The sequence below is a fragment of the Mustelus asterias genome, chromosome 8 (genome assembly GCF_964213995.1).
Source record: "Mustelus asterias chromosome 8, sMusAst1.hap1.1, whole genome shotgun sequence".
NCBI lineage: Eukaryota > Metazoa > Chordata > Chondrichthyes > Carcharhiniformes > Triakidae > Mustelus > Mustelus asterias.
The window spans coordinates 3,509,423-3,532,867 of NC_135808.1; the positions used below are offsets into that span (position 1 = coordinate 3,509,423).

Here is a 23,445-nt window from a genome sequence, read left to right on the forward strand (position 1 = left end):
GGGTCTATAACCAGACACTGCCAGGTCTGCGCAGAGTGCAAGCCGCACTTCTATCGGCCAGACAGAGCACAACTCATAAAGACCACCCGCACTTTCGAACGCCTAAGCGTCGACTTCAAAGGCCCCCTCCCCTCTTCTGACCACAACATATACTTCCTCAACGTCATTGACGAATATTTATGTTTCCCCTTCGCTATTCCCTGCCCGGATATGACCTCGGCCACGGTCGTCAGGGCCCTGCACAGCCTCTTCACCCTGTTCGGTTTCCCTAGCTATATCCATAGCGACCGGGGATCCACTTTTATGAGTGATGAGCTGCGACAGTGCCTGCTCTCCAAAGGCATAGCCTCGAGTAGGACCACCAGCTACAACCCCAGGGGGAACGGACAGGTAGAGAAGGAGAACGCGACAGTCTGGAAGGCCATTTTACTAGCTCTGAGGTCTAAAGGTCTTCCAGTCACCCGCTGGCAAGAAGTCCTCCCTGATGCACTACACTCGATTAGATCACTCCTTTGCACAGCTACCAATGCTACCCCTCACGAAAGAATGTTTGTTTTCCCCAGAAAGTCCTCCTCGGGGACCTCACTACCGATGTGGCTGACATCCCCAGGCCCTGTCCTGCTCCGGAAGCACGTGAGTACCCATAAGTCGGACCCCCTGGTCGAAAGGGTCCAACTCCTCCACGCCAACCCCCAATATGCCTATGTGGCGTACCCCGACGGGCGGGAGGACACGGTCTCTATTCGAGACCTGGCACCCGCAGGTGCCCCAGGGACCACGATGACCCACAACCCCCGTATACAGCACGCCTGAGCCCCAGGAGCCGCCACCACGCACCCGACAATCGGAAGGGACAACAGACGACTCGAGCGACTACGGCCTGGCGCTTGAACTAACACCGCGGCCACCGGAACCGACACCACAACCGGCACTACGGCAGTTGCAGCGGCAGATCAAGCCCCCAGAGAGACTAAATTTGTAAATTTGTAATTCTGTAAATATCGTTCCACACACCTCACCCCCGCCGGACTCTTTTTTAAAAAGCAGGGGGTGAATGTGGTAAACCACTGTTAGCTTATTGCCTGTGTGTGTGTGTGTGACATGCCTGGACATGCCCCTGCCGGCCCGGCCTGGGACTCCTCCCCCCTTGGTCCAGGTATAAAGGTGACTGCTCCCCACCCCCTGCCTCAGTCTCTGGACAGTTCATCAGCATGGGTGTGCTCCAAGTCTTTTGCTAATAAAAGCCTATCTGCTCTCGCATACAAACTAGCCTTTGCTTGATTGATAGTGTATCATTACTATCAAAGGAGGAGTTTTGAGAGGGCTGTGCTTCTACAGACTGATCACCCTCATAAGGTTGTAAAACGTTGCTGTTAAGTACACCTTGTTCCTTTAATAAATTTCTTTAAAATTTACTGTCCAGAGTTTCTTGCTTTTGCCTTCCACAAACAAAAGTATAAAATGCTGGAAAATCTCAGGAGGTCTGACAGCATCTTTAGAGAAAGAACAGAGACAACATTTCAAGTCTGGATGACTCTTCACCAGAGCTTTTGCCTTAATTGATTGAATCTTGTCTAAAACAAAGTTATTAAATGGCAAGTTGGGGAGGCTGAAATCAATTAGGTTATAAATAACAAGGTAATCCTTTCCATGGATTGCCACCTTGCCATGGTGGAGAGGCTTGAATGTTTCATTGATCCCGAGAGCGATGCTGTCACTCGTATTAAACTCCTGGCAGGATCACCCATGACAGTAAGGTCGGAGGGGAGACTCAGTGCAATCCAAAACAAGTCCTCGATGGTGGATCAGGCAGAAGATACTCATAAGGCATCAATGGCTGTGAAGGCTGCAGGAGGAGGACGATCTCCAGTCTATGAGGTTCCCTTGCCACTGGAACTGGACCTACCCTCTGTCAAGGACCATGTGTCTGCAGATGTGCAATGGCATACCCATGTTAAAAGATGTCCTGCACCAGGCGTCTATCTGGAGGAAACCAACAACACGCCCCCACACAGACAAGCCCTGTGGCGATTGGCGAGGGTGATAGGGATAGGACCACGAGATCTGGAAGTTCCTAGCTTCGGACCAGCATGTAGGCGACAGAGTTTGATTTGGTCATCTCGCTCTTGGACTAGGAACAGGAGAGCATTTTTCCAGCTTTCTTCACAACTGAGCTGCCCTCTTCCGGATCCACTGTGCTTACCCGCATGAAGAAAGGGCTGGAAAAGAGGCCCTAAAGCAAGTCATAATATGATAGAATTTTTCATCAAGTTGGAGAGTGATGTAGTTGATTCTGAGACACGGGTTCTGCATTTTAGTAAATGAGACTACAACGGTATGAGGTGTGAGTTAGCGATGATGGATCGGGAAACATCATTTAAAGGGATGATGGTGATAGGCAATGGCAAACATTCAAAGAGTGCATGGGTGAACTGCAGCAATTGTTTATCCCTGTCTGGGGCAAAAGTAGAATGGAAAAGATGGCCAAACCATGGCTTATGACGGAAATTAGAGATAGCATTAGATCCAAGAAAGAGACATACAAATTGGCCAAAAAAACCCAGACCTCAGGATGGAGAGCCATTTAGAATTCAGCAAAGGAGGACCAAGAGATTGATTCAGAAGGGGAAAAAATAGAGTACGAGAGTAAGCTAGCGAGGAATATGAAAACTGACTGTAAAGTTTCTATAGTGTATAAAACTGAAGTGCATGGCATTGGGGATAGTGTATTGAGTTGGATCGAAAGCTGGTTGGTAGACAGGAAACAAAGAGTAGGAATAAATCGGTCATTTTCCGAATGGCAGGTAGTGACCAGTGGGGTACTGCAGGATTGGTGCTGGGACCCCAGCTATTCACAATATATACTAATGATTGAGATGAGAGAATTAAATGTAATATCTCCAAATTTGCAGTTGACACAAAGCTAGGTGAGAGGGTGAGCTGTGAGGAGGATGCAGAGATCCTTCAGTGTGATTTGGTCAAGCTGAGTGGGGAAATGCATGGCAGATGCAGAATAACGTGGATAAATGTGAGGTTATCCACTTTGGTAGCAAAAGCAGAAAGGCAGACCTGAATGGCTTAAGAGAGGGGAACATGCAACAAGACCTGGGTATCCTTGTGCGTCAGTCACTGAAGGTAAGTATGCCGGTGCAGCAGGATGTAAAGAAGGCAAATGGTATGTTGGCCTTCACAGTGAGAAAATTCAAGTACAGGAGCAGGGATGTCTTGCTGCAATTACATAGGACCTTGGTGAGGCCACATCTAGAAGACTGTGTGCAGTGTTGGTCTCCTTATCTGAGAATGCATGTTCTTGTTATACAGGGAGTGCAGAGAAGGTTTACCAGACTGAATCCTGGGATGGTGGGACTGACGTATGAGGAGAGATTGAGTCGGTTAGGATTATATTCGCTGGAGTTCAGAAGAATGAGGGCGGATCTGATAGAAACCTATAAAATTCTAACAGGGTTCAGGGTAAACACATTCCTCTCAGAGTGAAGGGCAAGGCTGGCAGAAGTCGAGATCCCTGGATGACTCGGGATATTGAGGCCCTGGTCAAGAAGAAGAAAGAGGCACATGACATGCATAGGCAGCTGGAATCAAGTGAATCTCTTGAAGAGTATGGGGGTGTAGGAGTAGAGTTAAGAGAGAAATCAGGAGGGCAAATAGGGGACACAAAATTGTTTTGGCAGATAAGGCAAAGGAGAATCCAAAGAGCTTCTACAACTACATAAATGGCAAAAGAGTAACAAGGGAGAGAGTAGGGCCTCTTAAGGATCAACAAGGTCATCTATGTGTGGATCCACAAGAGATGGGTGAGATCCTACATGAATATTTCTCATCAGTATTTACTGTTGAGAAAAACATGGATGTTAGGGAACTTGGGGAAATAAAAAGTGATGTCTTGAGGAGTGTACATATTTCAGAGAAGGAGGTGCTGGAAGTCTTAAAGCGCATCAAGGTAGATAAATCCCCGGGACCTGATGAAGTGTATCCCAGGACATTGTGGGAGGCTAGGGAGGAAATTGCGGGTCCCCTAGCCAAGATATTTGAATCATCGATAGTCACGGGTGAGGTGCCTGAAGATTGGAGAGTGGAAAATGTTGTGCCTTTGTTTAAAAAGGGCTGCAGGGAAAAGGCTGGGAACTACAGGCCAGTGAGCCTCACATCTGTGGTGGGTAAATTGTTGGAAGGTATTTTGAGAGACAGGATCCACAGGCATTTAGAAATGCAAGGACTGATTAGGGACAGTCAGCATGGCTTTGTGAGTGGAAAATCATGTCTCACAAATTTAATTGAGTTTTTTGAAGGGGTAATCAAGAAGGTAGATGAGAGCAGTACAGTTGATGTTGTCTACATGGACTTTAGCAAGGCCTTTGACAAGGTACCGCATGGTAGGTTGTTGCATAAAGTTAAATCTCACGGGATCCAGGGTGAGGCATCTAAATGGATACAAAATTGGCTTCTTGACAGAAGAGGGTGGTTGTCGAGAGTTGTTTTTCAAACTGGAGGTCTGTGACCAGCGGTGTGCCTCAGGGATCAGTGCTGGGCCCACTGTTTTTTGTCATTTATATTAATGATTTGGATGAGAATATAGGAGGCATGGTTAGTAAGTTTGCAGATGACACTAAGATTGGTGGCATAGTGGACAGTGAAGAAAGTTATCTCCAATTGCAACGGGGTCTTGATCAATTAGGCCAGTGGGCTGACGAATGGCAGATGGAGTTTAATTTAGACAAATGCGAGGTGATGCATTTTGGTAGATTGAACCAGGGCAGGACTTACTCAGTTAATGGTAGGGCGTTGGGGAGAGTTACAGAACAAAGAGATCTTGGGGTACATGTTCATAGCTCCTTGAAAGTGGAGTCACAGGTGGACAGAGTGGTGAAGAAGGCATTTGGCATGCTTGGTTTCACTGGTCAGAACATTGAATACAGGAGTTGGGACGTCTTGTTGAAGTTGTACAAGAGATTGGTAAGGCCACACTTGGAATACTGTGTGCAATTCTGGTCACCCTATTATAGAAATATATTATTAAACTAGAAAGAGTGCAGAAAAGATTTACTAGGATGCTACCGGGACTTGATAGATTGAGTTATAAGGAGAGGCTGAATAGACTGGGACTTTTGTCTCTGGAGCATAGGAGGCTGAAGGGTGACCTTATAGAGGTCTATAAAATAATGAGGGGCATAGACAAGGTAGATAGTCAATATCTTTTCCCAAAGGTAGGGGAGTCCAAAACTGGAGGGCATAGGTTTAAGGTGAGAGGGGAGAGATAGAAAAGTGTCCAGAGAGGCAATTTTTTCACACAGAGGGTGGTGAGTGTCTGGAACAAGCTGCCAGAGGTAGTAGTAGAGACGGGTACAATTTTGTCTTTTAAAAAGCATTTAGATAGTACATGGGTACGATGGGTTTAGAGGGATATGGGCCAAGTGCGGGCAATTGGGATTAGCTTAGGGGTTTTTAAAAAAAAGGGCAGCATGGACAAGTTGGGCCGAAGGGCCTGTTTCCATGCTGTAAACCTCTATGACCTCTATGACTAGACGGGGTAGATGCAGGAAGGATGTTCCTGACGGTGGGGGTTCCCTGAACCAGGAGTCGAAGGATTCGGGCTAAACCTCTTAGGACTGAGATGAGGAGAAATTTCTTCACCCAGAGAGTGGCGAGCCTCTGGAATCCACTACTACTGAAAGCAGTTCAGGTCAAAACATTTTATGTTTTCAAGAAGGACTTGGGATGAAGCGGATCAAAGGATAAGGGAGGAAGGCAGGATCAGTTGGATAATCAGCCATGATCATAATGAATAGTGAAGCAGGCTCAAAGGGCCAAATGGCCTACTCCTGTTCCTATTTTCTATATTTTGGCTGGAAAACCACATCCAGCAAGCTCACCCATCAGCAGTCAGAAAATCCAAGTTAAATTCAATTCTGGAACCTGGAATGTACGAACCCTCATGGATAATGAGCAGAACCATCAACCAGAATGGAGAACTCAGACATTTCAACATTGATGTTGCTGCCCTGCAAGAGCAGGCAAAGGGCAGCTGAGGGAAGAAAGCAATGGTTACACCTTCTTCCAGGGAGCAGAACCCAAGTTTCAGCCCAGGGCACATGGAATTGGATAGCCATCAAGAACAAACATTGTCAACCGACTTTTGGAGCTTCTTGGAGGCATCAACGAGTACCTCGTGATCCTCCATATGCAACTTTCCAAAAACCAGCAGCCAGTCGTGAGTGCCTGTGCCCCAACCCTTGATGCTAATGATGACTCCAAAGTTATGCTACTTCAAGCTGGACATCATACTCTCCAATGAGTCCTTGGGAACTTCAATGCCAGGGTTGGAAAGGACTCCCACCTCTTGAAAGGAACCATTGGAAAGGAAGGAGTTGGGAATTGCAACTCCAGTGGGGTTCTCCTGCTCATCAAATGCATGGAACACCAGCTTGTCATCGCTAACACACTTCCACTAAAAAGACAGGTTCAAGATTTCATCAATCAAATCTCTGGCACACGATCGACTTTGTCATCATCCGATCCCGAGACCATAAAGGATGCTCTCATCAGCGATGACCAGAGCAGACAACTCTCGACAGAGTACCAGTTCATCCGTTCCTCTATGTCCATCACACTCCACCAGAAGCAACAGAAGATGAAGAAACGGCTCAGAAAAAGGATCAATGTCGAGCTACCTCAAGAACCAACAATGTCTTCCCCAAAATCTCCAAAGTGTTCATTCTAATGGAGTGGAGAAAACTGGAAAGAATTGAAGACAGCCATCATCTCGAACTGTGAAGAAACCATCAGCTACAAGACCAGGAAACGCCAAGACTGGTTCGACAAGAACAACCACGCTCTGCAAAACCTCACCAATCAGTAAAGGCGGAGGTAGAATGAAGAACTGCGAAAATCAAGAACAAATGGTGGACTGAGAAAGGAGCTGCAACTCCTCACCGACAAGCGCGACACCCAAGGCTTCTTCAGTGCCACCAATGCAATATATGAACGCAATACCCTTGGCCTCAAACCAGTGCGGAGTAAGGATAGAACCGTCCTGAGAGACACAGAAAACATTAGCTTCAAAGGAGAGAACACTTCAAAAACCTCCTAAACTGTGATAGAATCATAGATGAGGACGTGTTTGAGGAAATCCCCCAACTCCCCATCAAAGATGTTCTTGGACTCCCAGCAATCGTGGACAAAGTCAAAGCCACCATTAAACATGTAAAGAACAGAAAAGTCGCAAGAGTGGAAAGGATTCCAGTGGAGATTTTCAAACTTGGAGAAGAGATCACCCGTCATCCCTACCAGCTGAAAATCTGGGAGAGAGAAGAAATTCCAGCCGACATCAGGGATGCCGTAATCGCCACCATCTTCAAGAAAGGAGAAAAAGTGGACTGTGGGAACTACCGAGAAATCTCCCTACTCTCCATCGCCGGAAGGATCATCACCTGAATCCTCGCTTGCTGCCTTCTCCCAGTCTCTGAAGTAATCCTTCTGGAAAACCAGTGTGGCTTCCAATTAAACCGTGGAACAGCAGACATGATTTTCACTGCTCAACAAGTTCCAGAGAAATGGCAGGAACAACGTCAACCACTCGAAATGGCCTTCATCAATCTGACCAAGGTTTTTGACTCAGTTAGTCGGGAATTGTGATGGAAGACCCTGTCAAAGGCCAGTTGTCCAGAGCAATTCATCAACATCTTCCCAACAAAATCTTGCGACGTCCTCACTGACGGAAATCAGACAGAAACTTTTGATGTCAAAACTAGACTATATTAGGGGGCATAGGTTTAAGGTGCAGGGGGGCAAGGTTTAAAGGAGATGTATGAGGCAGATTTTTTACACAGAGAGTGGTGGGTGCCTGGAACTCATTGCCGGGGGAAGTAGTGGAAGCGGATATGGTAGTGACTTTTAAGGGGCGTCTTGACAAGTACATGAGTAGGATGGGAATAGAGGGATATGGTCCCCGGAAGGGTAGGGGGTTTTAGTTAAGTCGGGCAGCATGGTCGGTGCAGGCTTGGAGGGCTGAAGGGCCTGTTCCTGTGCTGTAATTTTCTTTGTTCTTTGTTCTAGAGTCAAGCAGGGATGTATCATCACCCCCCACCCTTTTCTCCATCTTCATCCCCCATCCTTCACCTTGTCAAGAATATGTGAATAACAATAATAAGACTAACAATAATAAGAATAACAGAACGGATTACTGCAAAGAAGTGTACCGACAACTCAACAACGAGGAACACTACAGACAGTTACCTGCAGATCCGACCAAAGAACACACCCGTCAACTCAACACTCTGATCAAGACCTTTGATCCGGACCTTCAGAACACCCTCCGTGCTCTCATCCCACGTACTCCCCGCGTTGGAGATCTCTACTGCCTCCCGAAGATACACAAGGCAAACACACCCGGCCGTCCCATCGTATCGGGCAATGGGACCCTGTGCGAGAACCTCTCCGGCTATGTCGAGGGCATCCTGAAACCCATTGTACAAAGAACCCCCAGCTTTTGTCGCAACACGACGGACTTCCTACAGAAACTCGGCACACATGGAGCAGTTGAACCAGGAGCGCTCCTCGTCACAATGGATGTCTCGGCACTCTACACCAGCATCCCACATGACGATGGCATTGCTGCAACGGCCTCAGTGCTCAGCGCCAACAACTGCCAGTTTCCAGATGCAATTTTACATCTCATCCGCTTCATCCTGGACCACAATATCTTCACCTTCAACAACCAGTTCTTCATCCAGACACACGGAACAGCCATGGGGACCAAATTCGCACCTCAATATGCCAACTTCTTCATGCACAGGTTCGAACAAGACTTCTTCACCGCACGGGACCTTCAACCGATGCTATACACTAGATACATCAATGACATTTTCTTCCTTTGGACTCATGGTGAACAATCACTGAAACAACTCTATGATGACATCAACAAGTTCCATCCCACCATCAGGCTCACCATAGACTACTCTCCGGAATCGGTTGCATTCTTGGACACACGCATCTCCATTAAGGACGGTCACCTCAGCACCTCACTGTACCGCAAGCCCACGGATAACCTCACGATGCTCCACTTCTCCAGCTTCCACCCTAAACACGTTAAAGAAGCCATCCCCTACGGACAAGCCCTCCGTATACACAGGATCTGCTCGGATGAGGAGGATCGCAACAGACACCTCCAGACACTGAAAGGTGCCCTCATAAGAACAGGATATGGCGCTAGACTCATTGATCAACAGTTCCAACGCGCCACAGCGAAAAACCGCACCGACCTCCTCAGAAGACAAACACGGGACACAGTGGACAGAGTACCCTTCGTTGTCCAGTACTTCCCCGGAGTGGAGAAGCTACGGCATCTCCTCCGGAGCCTTCAACATGTCATTGATGAAGACGAACATCTCGCCAAGGCCATCCCCACACCCCCACTTCTTGCCTTCAAACAACCGCACAACCTCAAACAGACCATTGTCCACAGCAAACTACCCAGCCTTCAGGAGAACAGTGACCATGACACCACACAACCCTGCCACAGCAACCTCTGCAAGACGTGCCGGATCATCGACACAGATGCCATCATCTCACGTGAGAACACCATCCACTAGGTACACGGTACATACTCTTGCAATTCGGCCAACGTTGTCTACCTGATACGCTGCAAGAAAGGATGTCCCGAGGCATGGTACATTCGGGAAACTATGCAGACGCTGCAACAACGGATGAATGAACACCGCTCGACAATCACCAGGCAAGACTGTTCTCTTCCTGTTGGGGAGCACTTCAGCGGTCACGGGCATTCGGCCTCTGATATTCGGGTAAGCGTTCTCCAAGGCGGCCTTCGCGACACACGACAGCGCAGAGTCGCTGAGCAGAAACTGATAGCCAAGTTCCCCACACACGAGGACGGCCTCAACCGGGATATTGGGTTCATGTCACACTATTTGTAACTCCCACAGTTGCGTGGACCTGCAGAGTTTCACTGGCTGTCTTGTCTGGAGACAATACACATCTTTTTAGCCTGTCTTGATGCTCTCTCCACTCACATTGTTTTGTTTCTTAAAGACTTGATTAGTTGTAAGTATTCGCATTCCAACCATTATTCATGTAAATTGAGTCTGTGTCTTTATAAGCTCTGTTTGTGAACAGAATTCCCACTCACCTGAAGAAGGGGCTTAGAGCTCCGAAAGCTTGTGTGGCTTTTGCTACCAAATAAACCTGTTGGACTTTAACCTGGTGTTGTTAAACTTCTTACTAAGAATATGTTTCCCAGTGGAGTGGTCAGAGTCTATAGGTTGGACAGTAAACTTTTCAAACTCAACCAGTTGAAATCCAAGAAGAAAACAACACTGACATTGCTCATGGAACTTCAGGATGCGGGTGACTTTGTATTTTCTCTGCGTTCTCAGAAGAGAATCTCCAAGCCATGCCTGACACTTTTTCTGAAGCATACTGAAGAATCAGTCTCAGTCCCAACCTCAAGAAAACTCAAGTCCATTACCACACTCTGCCCACCCCCCCCACCATACTGCTCCCCTCCATCAAGATCAATGGGGAAGCTCTCCCAAACTTGGAACATTTCCCCCTATCTGGAGATCCACCTCTCACCTCAGGCTGACATCATTGTGGAGATCCAACATTGTGTTCAATCCGCAAGTGATGCCTTCGGACGCCTAAGAATGAGTGTTATTGATGACCCCAACATTTGTGGCACCAAGATCCTCGTGTACAAGGCAATCATTCTCCCAATTCTTCTATACAGCTCAAAAACCTGGGGCTATATACAGACTCCACCTCAAGGTCCTGGACAGGTACCATCAATGCTGGCTGAGACGGATTCTCCACATCAGCTGGGAGGACAGAGGTGCTAACATCAGAGTCCTTGAAGGAGCCAAGAGCACCAGCATCAAGGCCATGATTATCCAAAACCAACTCTGCTGGGCCGGCCATGTGCTTAGGATGTCAGAATACTGACTGCCAAAGGAAATCTTCTCCCAGCTCAAGGACAGCTCCCAAACAAGAGGGCAAAAGAAGCACTTCAAAGACACCCTGAAGGCTTACCTCACAAAATGCAACACAGACATCAACACCCTTGTTCAGAAGAGACCCACTTAAAGGAACATCCTGGTTGAAGGGACACAATTCTTTAAGGACACCCGTTGGTAAGAGAAAGCCTGGAAAAGGAACCTGAGAAAGGGATCCCAGCAATCTAGAGTGCAAGGACTGAACCCAACTCCCAGAAACACCAGCCAAGTTTTTTATTCATTTTTAAAATTCATTTCTGGGACATGGGTATTGCTGGCTGGCCAGCAGTTATTGCCCATCCCTAATTGCCCGAGGGTAGTTGAGAGTCAAGTACATTGCAGTGGCTCTGGAGTCACATGTAGGCCAGACTGGGTAAGGACGGCAGATTGCTTTCCCTAACGGACATTAGTGAACCAGATGGGTTTTTACAACAATCAACAATGGTTTCATAGTCATCAGGAGATCCTTAATTCCAGATATAAGTGCCAAATGTGCAGTCAAAGATGTGGCTCTAGAATCAGGCTCATTAGCCACGCAAAGACCACAATATCCCTAAGTCCTCAGTTTGGATATTTTATGAAGCTTTTGATACCTTTTGGATACTTTGTGCATAACAAATTAAGTCAGAGGTTAAATACTTTGCTTATACCAAAGTAAAGACAAAAGTTAAATACTTTCTGTGCAACCAAGACAGAGGTTGAATACTTTGCATATAACAAAGTTTGATGTCTGGTGTACAAACTTTTGTAGTAGAGTTTGATACTTTTGTGGTAACTTGGTTAAGTAACTTGGTTAAGACGGAAGTGTGTGTAGGGGAACACTTTGGTTCCAATGATCATAACGCCATTAGTTTCAACTTGATCATGGATAAAGATAGATCTGGTCCTCGGGTTGAGGTTCTAAACTGGAAAAAGGCCAAATTTGAAGAAATGAGAAAGGATCTAAAAAGCGTGGATTGGGACAGGCTGTTCTCTGGCAAGGATGTGATTGGTAAGTGGGAGGCCGTCAAAGGAGAAATTTTGAGAGTGCAGAGTTTGTATGTTCCTGTCAGGATTAAAGGCAAAGTGAATAAGAATAAGGAACCTTGGTTCTCGAGGGATATTGGAACTCTGATAAAGAAGAAGAGAGAGATGTATGACATGTATAGGCAACAGGGAGCAAATAAGATGCTTGAGGAGTATAAAAAGTGCAAGAAACTACTCAAGAAAGAAATCAGGAGGGCTAAAAGAAGACATGAGGTTGCTTTGGCAGACAAGGTGAAGGATAATCCTAAGAGCTTCTCCAGGTATATTAAGAGCAAAAGGATAGTAAGGGATAAAATTGGTCCTCTTGAAGATCAGAGTGGTCGGCTATGTATGGAACCAAAAGAAATGGGGGAGATATTAAATGGGTTTTTTGCATCCGTATTTACGAAGGAAACTGGCATGGAGTCTATGGAAATAAGGCAAACAAGTAGGGAGGTCATGGAACCTACACAGATTAAAGGGGAGAAGGTGCTTGCTGTCTCGAGGCAAATCAGAGTAGATAAATCCCCAGGACCGGACAGGGTATTCCCTTGGACCTTGAAGGAGACTAGTGTTGAAATTGCAGGAGCCCTGGCAGATATATTTAAAATGTCGGTATCCACGGGTGAGGTGCCGGATGATTGGAGGATAGCTCATGTTGTTCCGTTGTTTAAAAAAGGCTCAAAAGGTAATGCGGAAAATTATAGGCCAGTAAGTTTGACGTCAGTACAAGGCCAATTATTGGAAGGAGTACTAAGAGATAGGATCTACAAATATTTGGATAGACAGGGACTTATTAGGGAGAGTCAACATGGTTTTGTGCATGATAGGTCATGTTTAACCAATCTATTATTTTAGTTTTTCGAGGAGGTTACCAGGAAAGTGGATGAAGGGAAGGCAGTGGATGTTGTCTACATGGACTTTCGTAAGGCCTTTGACAAGGTCCTGCATGGGAGGTTAGTTAGGAAGGTTCAGTCGCTAGGCATACATGGAGAGGTAGTAAATTGGATTAGACATTGGCTCAATGGAAGAAGCCAGAGAGTGGTAGTGGAGGATTGCTTCTCTGAGTGGAGGCCTGTGGCCAGTGGTGTGCCACAGGGATCAGTGCTGGGTCCATTGTTGTTTGTCATCTATATTAATAATCTGGATGATAATGTGGTAAATTGGATCAGCAAATTTGCTGATGATACAAAGATTGGAGGTGTAGTGGACAGTGGTTTTCAAAGCTTGCAGAGGGATTTGGACCAGCTAGAAAAATGGGCTGAAAAATGGCAGATGGAGTTTAATGCAGACAAGTGTGAGGTGTTGCACTTTGGAAGGACAAACCAAGGTAGAACATACAAGGTAAATGGTAGGACACTGAAGAGTGCAGTAGAACAGAGGGATCTGGGAATACAGATACATAATTCTCTAAAAGTGGCATCACAGGTAGATAGGGTCGTAAAGAGTGCTTTTGGCACATTGGTCTTTATAAATCAAAGTACTGAGTATAAGAGTTGGAATGTTATGGTGAGGTTGTATAAGACATTGGTGAGGCCGAATTTAAAGTATTGTGTGCAGTTTTGGTCACCTAATTACAGGAAGGATAGTAATAAGGTTGAAAGAGTGCAGAGAAGGTTTACAAGGATGTTGCCGGGACTTTAGAAACTGAGTCACAGAGGAAGGTTGAACAGGTTAGGGCTTTATTCCCTGGAGCGTAGAAGAATGAGGGGAGATTTGATGGAGGTGTAAATAATTATGATGGGTATAGATAGAGTGAATGCAAGCAGGCTTTTTCCACTGAGGCTAGGGGAGAAAAAAACCAGAGGGCATGGGTTAAGGGTGAAGGGGGAAAAGTTTAAAGGGAATATTAGGGGGGGCTTCTTCACACAGAGAGTGGTGGGAGTGTGGAATGAGCTGCCAGATGAAGTGGTGAACGCGGGCTCACTTTTAACACTTAAGAAAAACTTGGACAGGTACATGGATGAGAGGGGTGTGGTGGGATATGGTCCAGGTGCAGGTCAGTGGGACGAGGCAGAAAAATCGTTCGGCACAGCCAAGAAGGGCCAAAAGGCCTGTTTCTGTGCTGAAATGTTCTATGGTTCTACAATAAAGGGGATTTGTTGTGTAAAAATTCAAGTCTGAGTGTCTTTGTTCATGGCGAAAGTTGACCCGAGTTCGAGGGCAACAGACGAATAATCCAGAGAATGTAATTCAAATCTTACCATGGCAGTTTGAGAATTTGAATTTGGTTTTGTTAAAAATGTGGTAATAAAAAGCTGGTATAAGCTCTGGAATACCGTTCCTACAACTCTCCACCTCATTTTCCACCTTTAAGACACTCTTTTAACATTGCCTCTTTGACCGAACTTTAGATCATCTGTCCTCATGTGTCTCAGTATCATTCTTGATTTTATAGAACATAGAACATTACAGCGCAGTACAGGCCCTTCGGCCCTCAATGTTGCGCCGACCAGTGGAACCAATCTAAAGCCCCTCTAATCTACACTATTCCAATATCATCCATATGTTTATCCAATAACCATTTGAATGCTCTTAATGTTGACGAGTCCACTACTGCTGCAGGCAGGGCATTCCACGCCCTTACTACTCTCTGAGTAAAGAACCTACCTCTAACATCTGTCCTATATCTCTCACCCCTCAATTTAAAGCTATGTCCCCTCGTGCTAGCCAACACCATCCGAGGAAAAAGGCTCTCACTATCCACCCTATCTAATCCTCTGATCATCTTGTATGCCTCTATTAAGTCATCTCTTAACCTTCTTCTCTCGAACGAAAACAAGCTCAAGCCCCTCAGCCTTTCCTTATACGATTTTCCCACCATACGAGGCAACATCCTGGTAAATCTCCTCTGCACCCTTTCCAACACTTCCACATCTTTCCTATAATACAGCGACCATAACTGTACGCAATACTCCAAATGCGGCCGCACCAGAGTTTTGTACAGTTGCGGCATGACCTCCTGGCTCCGAAACTAAATCCTTCTACCAATAAAAGCTAACACACTGTACACCTTCTTAACAACCCTATCAACCTGGGTGCCAACTTTCAGGGATCTATGCACATGGACACCCAGATCCCTCTGTTCATCCACACTACCAAGTATCTTACCATTAGCCCAGTACTCTGTATTCCTGTTACTCCTTCCAAAGTGAATCACCTCACACTTTTCCGCATTAAACTCCATTTGCCACCTCTCAGCCCAGCTCTGCAGCTTATCTATGTCCCTCTGTAACCTGCCACTTCCCTCCGCACTGTCTACAAGTCCACCGACTTTAGTGTCATCCGCAAATTTACTAATCCATCCTTCCACGCCCTCATCCAGGTCATTAATAAAAATGACGAACAGCAGTGGCCCCAAAACAGATCCTTGCGGTACACCACTAGTAACTAGTAATGTTCCTCTGTAGCACCTTAGAATGTTGTACATACTAAAAGTGTTCTATAAATATTATTACACAAGAATTCGGAGCAGGAGCAGGCAATTGTACCCCTCGAGCTTGCTCCAACATTCTATAAGATCATGGCTGATCTGACTGTGGCCTCAACTCCACTTTCCCATCTGTCTCCATAACTCTTGAGTCCTTTGTCAATCAAAAATCTAACAGTCTTGAATATTTTCAATGTCCCAGCCTCCACTGCTCTGGAGAAGGGAATTCCACAAACTAATGACCCTCTGAGAGAAACAAATGTTCCTCATCTCAGTCTTTAATGGGAGAGCCTTAATTTTTAAACAGGATCCCCTAGTTCTAGACTTCCTCACAAGGGAAATATCCACTCAGCATCCACCCTGTCAAATCTACTCAGAATCTTATTTGTTTCAATATCATCTCTCATCCTTCTAAACTCCAATGGATTCAGGACCAACCTGCTCAACCTTTCCTCATAAACTAATCCCTTCATTCCAGGAATCGGTCAAGTCAACCTTCTCTGAATTGCTTCTAAAGGAATTATTTTAGTTGTTGTGAGAAGAAATTGAGTGATATGGCAAGATGGTAAAAAGATAAAATTAGTTCTGCAAAATGTACTTTTCCCTGTCTGTAAACCGGACTGTACCAGGGTATATGTTCCCCATAAACCTCTTCCCACACTATTTAACATTGCACCCTAAAAATATCTCCTGATTCCTCTCTCTTTCAAATACTTATCTCGCTTCCCCTTATATGCATCTATACTATTCACCTCAACACCTTCATATAGAGCCATTTGGTCCATTTTGTCCATGCCGACCCAAAGACATCCAGATGCCCTTTCTAATCCCATTGTGGCCATAGCCCTGCAACTTACAGCACTTAAGGTGCAGATCCAGGTACTTTTTAACTGAGTTTAGGGCCTCTGCCTCCACCACCAATTCAGGCAGCGAATTCCAGACACTCACTACCCTCTGCATAAAAAAGGTTTTCCTCATGTCCCCTGTAATCCTGCCACTTAGCTTGAATCTATGGACACAGTTTTTTTAACTCTGAAAAGAGAAACAGGTTCCTCCTGTCTCCTCTCTCCCTACCCCTCACAATTTTGTATACCTCAGCAATGTCACCCCTCAGCCTTCTATGTTCCAAGGAAAACACCTCACCTGAGATGTGGTAATCCTCAGGTTAAATCACCACCAGTCAACACTCTCTCTCAAAGGAGCGAGCAGCTTATAGTTATCTGGGACTATGGTGACATTACCTTTTTATTTATTCACTACGTGGCTCAGTAAGTTGATTTATCAGCCTGTAAATACTCCCAATATATCTGATGGCAGGCGTTACAAGCAGGAGAGTTTCCTCGTCATCTGGAAAACTGTAATGAGTCTTCAGAGGCAGAAGTCTCTTCACCAAAATCCCTTTATTTACAAACTCGAACAGCAGTACACAGAGTGCTATCAGTTAGCAGTCTGTCTCTGGGGGGGTGTCAGAGGAACTGACACTCCTAGTTAATACAAGGCAAAGACACCCTGATTGACCCATTAATGGATCCTGAATCAGGGATCTCTTTTAAGGTACCAACTTAATAAACCAACTCAAATTAACTTAGGGACAAATTAAAAGGGGCAGCTCCCCAAAAGGAAGGGGGGAACAGCCCAAACCAAAAACAAAGTCGAAAGGAAACTTAAAACATCAAACCAAAAGGTGATTATCAGGGTTGATAATACACCCCAGCCCCTGCGGTGCCCAGCGGTCACAGAAGGCGTCAACCGCGCCCGTGGACACCGCATGCTCCCTCTCCAGGGACACCTGGCCGCGAATGTAGCCGTGGTAGAGGGGCAGACAGTTGGGATGGACGGTCCCGTCGATCGCCCGCTGCCTGGACCTATTAATGGCACGTCTCGCCAGGCCCAGGAGCAGGTTCACGAGGAGGTCGGCATCCCGACCCGCCCCTCTCCGCACCAGGTGCCCGTAGATCAAGAGCGTGGGACTGAAGTGCAAACAAAACATCAATAAGAGGTGTTTCAGGAAACCAAAAAGGGTGTGCAGCCTAAAACACAGAACGTAGACATGGTCCACGGACTCCACAAGGCCACAGAAAGGGCAGTCTTGGGAGCCCGTGTACCGGAAAAACCTACGGTTGTACGGCACTGCTGCGTGCACCCTCCACCCCAGGTTCCCAAGATAATTGGGGGAGATCCCTCCATAGAGGGACCTCCACTGGGGACCTCCGCCGCCCAGCGGCAACAAGGCCAGCCAAGGTGTATCCGGGCGACAGGCGAGGACGCGGTAGTGAAAGGTGTGCAGCAGCAGCCCGTACAGGAAACGCCTCCGCGCGGTGGAAAAGGGCACGGAGGACATTTCCGCGAGGCGGCACATGCAGTGGGGCACCTGACCCGGGGGGGGGGAGGTCTAGGCTTTGGGCCAATGTGAAATTCCGTCCGAGCAGGGGAACGCTTGGGCGGGATCCCACCGCACGCCTGCGCCGCCTCGAGACCGCGTGCGCATTCGGGGCCAAGCACGACCGTCCTAAGGTCTTGGATGGCTTTGGCCGCGCGCCAGACGGCCACCCCCGCGCGCTCAGCCAGCACGTGGGGGCTCATCCAGCCCGCTCCTCCGCCATCCAGCACGTCCCCGATCCTGGTCACCTTGCCATCCACGGCCCTCCTCTCCGCCAGCCACCTGAAGTTGTAAGGCTGGAGATCCTGAATCAGGGAGTTCATACTCCAATAGGCCAACCCCAATGGCCTGATTAAAGTCATTACAAAAGCCACTGCAGTACTTTATCATGAATAATTATGGACCAATCCAATGGAAGTCCTTAATGGGCAACCATAACATGTTAACAGAAAGAGGGGGAGGATAAATTCAACTCTTAACATCCTCTTTACATGAAGAGGTTAAAGGGGGATAAGATAACGGTTAATTTCGAGGGGAGACAATATGATGAGTTGAGATGGAAATGAAAATTATCAATGATAAGAAATTAAAACAGAAAAAGTCAGTCAGCCGGTCTGGCAGCACCTGTGGAGAGAGAAGCAAAATTAATGCTTCAGGCCTGGGTAAGACGCTCTTTTGGAGATGGGTCGATTGGCCTCCTCCTGCATTGTCGGGATTCTATGATTCTATGAATGGAAGGGCCAGGCCAAGGTGTGACTGGGTCAAAGCTACACTTCACTGTGACAGTCTTGGTAAGGCAAATTTTGGAAGTAAAGCCAGGTGTGGATGATTCATTTCAGGGCAAAATGACTTCACACCTCAGACAGGTTTCCTGGGCATGATGTCAATACAATCATTCACAGAAAGTTCATAGATGACAATGGCCTTGTTCACAAGTTATTTGCTGACATTTTGAGAGAGATGAAGAGAAGACGGTGAGAACTGATCTGTTGGCACAGTCAGCGGGATCAGGAGATGAGGAGATCAACCAGATTAGCCCCAGTGGCTAATTCAGCAAGAGGATAGTGCAAATAGGGTGCTGCATATAATGAGCCAGTTCTGAGTATCTCAATGAATCTGAGGAAGTAATGGAAGTGGGAAAAGTGAGCAGAATGATAGAGCAAATTCTGCTCCTTTTTGATACACAGAAATGACTTGTACATCGGAAGACAGTAAAATTTGCCAATGATACCAAAAAAGATGTGAAAAGTAGCGAAGGTGACAGTGATCACCTGCAGCAGAATATGATGGAAAAATGGGAAGACAAATGACTGATTGAATTTAATATGGAGAAGTGTGAGGTGATGTAGTTTGGCAGGAGGGGGAAGAATCAATGTAGATTTGATGATACAATTCTAAATAGGTGAAGGGCAGAGGAACAAAGGCAGTGGGGGTGGAGGTGGAAGGGTTCACATCCATCAATCTCTGAAGGAAGCTGGCCATAAGAAGGGGCTTGGAGCTCCGAAAGCTTGTGTGGCTTTTGCCTGGTGTTGTTAAACTTCTTACTGTGGCTGGACATAATCAGGGAGTACTTTGAAAAGTGTGGATCGTGCAGGGATATTGTTTCCTCGAACTGTGAGGGATCAGGAACAAGGGGTCACAGTCTCAGGATATGGGGTCGTCCATTTAGGACTGAGATAAGGAGAAACTTCTCGACGACAGGAGGCTGAGGAGGCCAAGTTCCTGATTATATTTAAGAAGGAAATAGATTTCGAGACTCCAAAACCATCAAGGTCTTGGGCTTCATAAAGGGATTGAGTTCAAAAACTGGGGAGAAATATCAGGTCAACTGAGCAAAAGCTGAGTCAAAGTGAGGGGCTTTCAGAAGCATATCGAAGGGGGAGAGAGAATTGGAGAGTTTCAGGGAGGGAACTCCAGAGTTTCGGGTGCAGGCAGCTGAAGTCACCGCTGTCAATGGTGAAGGAATGGGGCAGAGTGTAATTGTGGCTGCTTTTAGCACAAGAGAAACTCTGGAATTAAAGGTTTATTTCCAGAAAGGAGGCGCCGCAGTTATCTACAGGGTTAAATGATTTCACTTTAAATATAAATTTGTAACGTTTCGTGTAATGGCCGCCACAAGACTCTTCCTCCATTTCATTTCCGTCTTTCTTTCTGGTCGCTGTGTTTAACTCTGATGTTTTGTTTTAAATCTCCTCTCCCTCCCGTCCCCCTGACACTGACAGGAGCCGCTTCCAGACTTACTGAAGGGGATTAGAAACATTTTATACACTTTACAACTTCTCACTGGACAATCTCCAGCGGCTCCCAGTTCAATTCCTTGTGTTTGATCAGGAATCTTTCAGTCTGAATGAAAACCACCCAATCCCACAGCAAATAAACCCTCCCCCAAAATAAAAAATACCTGGGACTCACCTCTTACTTTCCCGCGATCTGATCGGAGATTTTCCGCCGTTTTCCAACAGATCTGTGAAGAGTAAAAATGTTCACAACAGCTCGCCCCACCCTGAAAACTTTTACTTTCATTTTCACTCAGTTACTGAATTGAATCATGGATCCTGGTTTGGAACCAGTCTGTAATCACCCAGAAATCTCTATTTAATAATAATCCCCAGAGAATTCATCAGGTGTCACCTCATAACATGGATTTAATTAATAATGTAAAGATTGTTGAATATATTTCACGGGGGCACCCTCATTCTTTTCTGCGCTATTTGAATTCCACACTTTGACTGCCCTGAGGTCTGGATTGGGAATCACTTGTCATTCCAGAAGATTCTCCCTCAATCACTGACCCTGCCGCAGAATTTCACACCTGTGAATGAAGCCCAGTCCATCATTTAAACCAACCGTGAATGTAGTCTCATCCATCACGCAAACCATTCATTGACTTCCACCTTCTTCCTTCGGGAAAAAGATACAAAAGTCTGAGGTCACGTACCAACCGACTCAAGAACAGATTCTTCCCTGCTGCTGTCAGACTTTTGGATGGACTTACCTCGCATTAAGTTGATCTTTCGCTACACCCTAGCTATGACTGTAAAACTACATTCTGCATGCTCTTCTATCCTTCTCTATGAACGGTATGTTTTGTCTGCATAGCGCGCAAGAAACAATACTTTTCACTGTCTGTTAATACATGTGACAATAATAAATCAAATCAAATCAAATAAACCAGCTTCCCATGCATTGACACTGTCTACACCTCCTACTGCCTCGGCAAAGCAGCCAGCACAATGAAGGACCCCACGTACCCCATATATTCTCTCTTCCACCTTCTTTCTTCAGGAAAAAGGTACAAAAGTCTGAGGTCACATACCAACCGACTCAAGAACAGCTTCTTCCCTGCTGCTGTCAGACTTTTGAATGGACTTACCTTGCATTAACTTGATCTTTCTCTGCATCTTAGTTATGACTGTAAAACTACATTCTGCACTTTCTCCTTTCCTTCTCTGTGAACGGTATGCTTTGTCTGTATAGTTTGCAAGAAACAATACTTTTCACTATATGTAACAATAATAAGTCAAATCAAAATCAATGGTGGGGATTCAGAAGAGGCTACAGATACATGATTAAAGATAAGAGATTTAGAACCTAACAAGATAAACCATGTTCTTCACACACCTTTTGTAGTTTCTTGCAGACTTGGGCAGAGCAGGAACCATACCAAGCTGTGATACGACGAGAAAGAATACTTTCTCTGGTGCATCTGTATAAGTTGGTGAGAGTTGTAGCAGACATGCCAAATTTTCTCGGTCTCCTAGAAAGTAGAGGTGTTGCTGGGCTTTCTTTCCAATAGCATCTGCGTGCAAGGACCAGGACAGGTTGTTGGTGATCTGGACACCTAAAAACTTGAAGCTCTCGACCATTTCTACTTCGTTCCCATTGATGTAGACAGGGGCATGCCCTCCACTACACTTCCTGAAGTCGATGACTATCTCCTTCATTTTGTTGAAAATGAACAAAGAAAACCACAGCACAGGAACAGGTCCTACGGCCTCCGAGCCTGCACCAACCATGTTGCCCGCTTTAACTAAAACCCTCTACCCTTCCGGGGACCATATCCCTCTAATCCCATCCTATATCTGTATTTGTCAAGATGGCCTTTAAAAGCCACTACCGTATCCGCTTCCACTAGCTCCCCCAGCAGCGTGTTCCAGGCACCCACCACCCTCTGCGTAAAAAATCTGCCTCATACACCTCCTTTAAACTTTGCTCCTCGCACCTTAAACCTGTGCCCCCTAGTAATTCTTCCACCCTGGGAAAAAGCTTCTGACTATCCACTCTGTCCATGCCTCTCATAATCTTGTAGACTTCGATCAGGTCTCCCTCAACCTCTGTCATTCCAGTGAGAACAAACCAGGTTTCTCCAACCTCTCGTCATAGCTAATGCTCTCCATACCAGGCAACATCCTGGTAAATCTTTTCTGCACCCTCTCCAAAGCCTCCACATCCTTCTGGTAGTGTGGCGACCAGAATTGAACACTATATTCCAAGTGTGGCCTAACTAAGGTTCTATAAAGCTGCAACATGACTTGGCAATTTTTAAACTCAATGCCTCGGCCGATGAAGGCAAGCATGCCGTAAGCCTTCTTGACTACCTTCTCCACCTGCGTTGCCAGCTTCAGTGACCTGTGTACCTGTACCCCTTTGCCTATCGATACTCTTAAGGCCGAATGGACTCTTTCTGTACTGTAGGGTTTCTATGATTTCTATGAGAGATTATTGTCATCGCACTAGTTCACCAGATTCTCTATCTCTTTCCTGGACTGTATACCATCATTGCTTGAGATGTGACCCACAATGGTGGTGCCATCAGCAAACTTGAAAATTGAGTTGGAGAGGAATTTGGCCACACAGTCGTAGGTGAATAAGGAGTATAGTAGGGGCTGAGGACACAGCCTTGTGGGGCATTGGTGTTGAGGATGATTGTGGAGGAGGTGTTGTTGCCTATCTTTACTGACTGCAGTCTGTAGGTTCGGAAGTCTAGGGTCCAGCTGCAGAGGGAGAAGCCGAGCCCCAGGCCATGAAGTTTGGAGATGAGTCTCACAGGAATGTTAAAGGCTGAGCTGTAGTCTTTGAATAGGAGTCTGACATAGGTGTCTTTGTTATCTAGGTGTTCCAGGGTTGAGTGTGGGGCCAGGGAGATGGTGTCTGCTGTGGACCTCTTGCAGAATAGCAAACTGTAGCGGATCCAGACAGTCTGGTAGGCAGGAATTGATTTGTGCCATGACCAACCTTTCGAAGCACTTCATAATGATGGATGTCAGAGCCACCGGATGATAGTCATTAAGGCACGCTGCCTGGCTTTTCTTTGGTACCAGGCTGATAGTCATCTTCTTGAATCTGGTAGGGACCTCAGATTGGTGAAAAGAGAGATTGAAGGTGTCTGCGATTACCCCCTGCCAGCTAGTCCACGCAGGACCTGAATGCTTGTCTGGGTACCTCATCTGGGCCAGCTGTTTTCCGTGGGTTGATTTTTGAGAAGACTGCTCCGATATCAGCAATGGTGACCTCAGATACAGGTTCATGCGAGGCTTCTGGGATGAGGGCATGTTCTCACTGACCGCTTGCTCAAAAGGGGTACAGAATGCGTTGAGCTCATCAGGAAC

At 46.3% G+C, this 23,445-nt stretch overlaps 1 protein-coding gene across 1 annotated transcript in view; it reads right to left on the reverse strand.

Annotated features, from left to right (window-relative positions):
• The window catches only part of LOC144496746 (butyrophilin subfamily 1 member A1-like), a 284,881-nt gene extending 264,505 nt beyond the window's left edge, over nucleotides 1-20,376 (reverse strand). Inside the window, 1 exon segment of the mRNA XM_078217262.1 lies at nucleotides 20,249-20,376. The gene's annotated coding sequence lies outside the window, so the exon portion shown is untranslated.
• Between the last annotated feature and the right edge of the window lie 3,069 nt (nucleotides 20,377-23,445).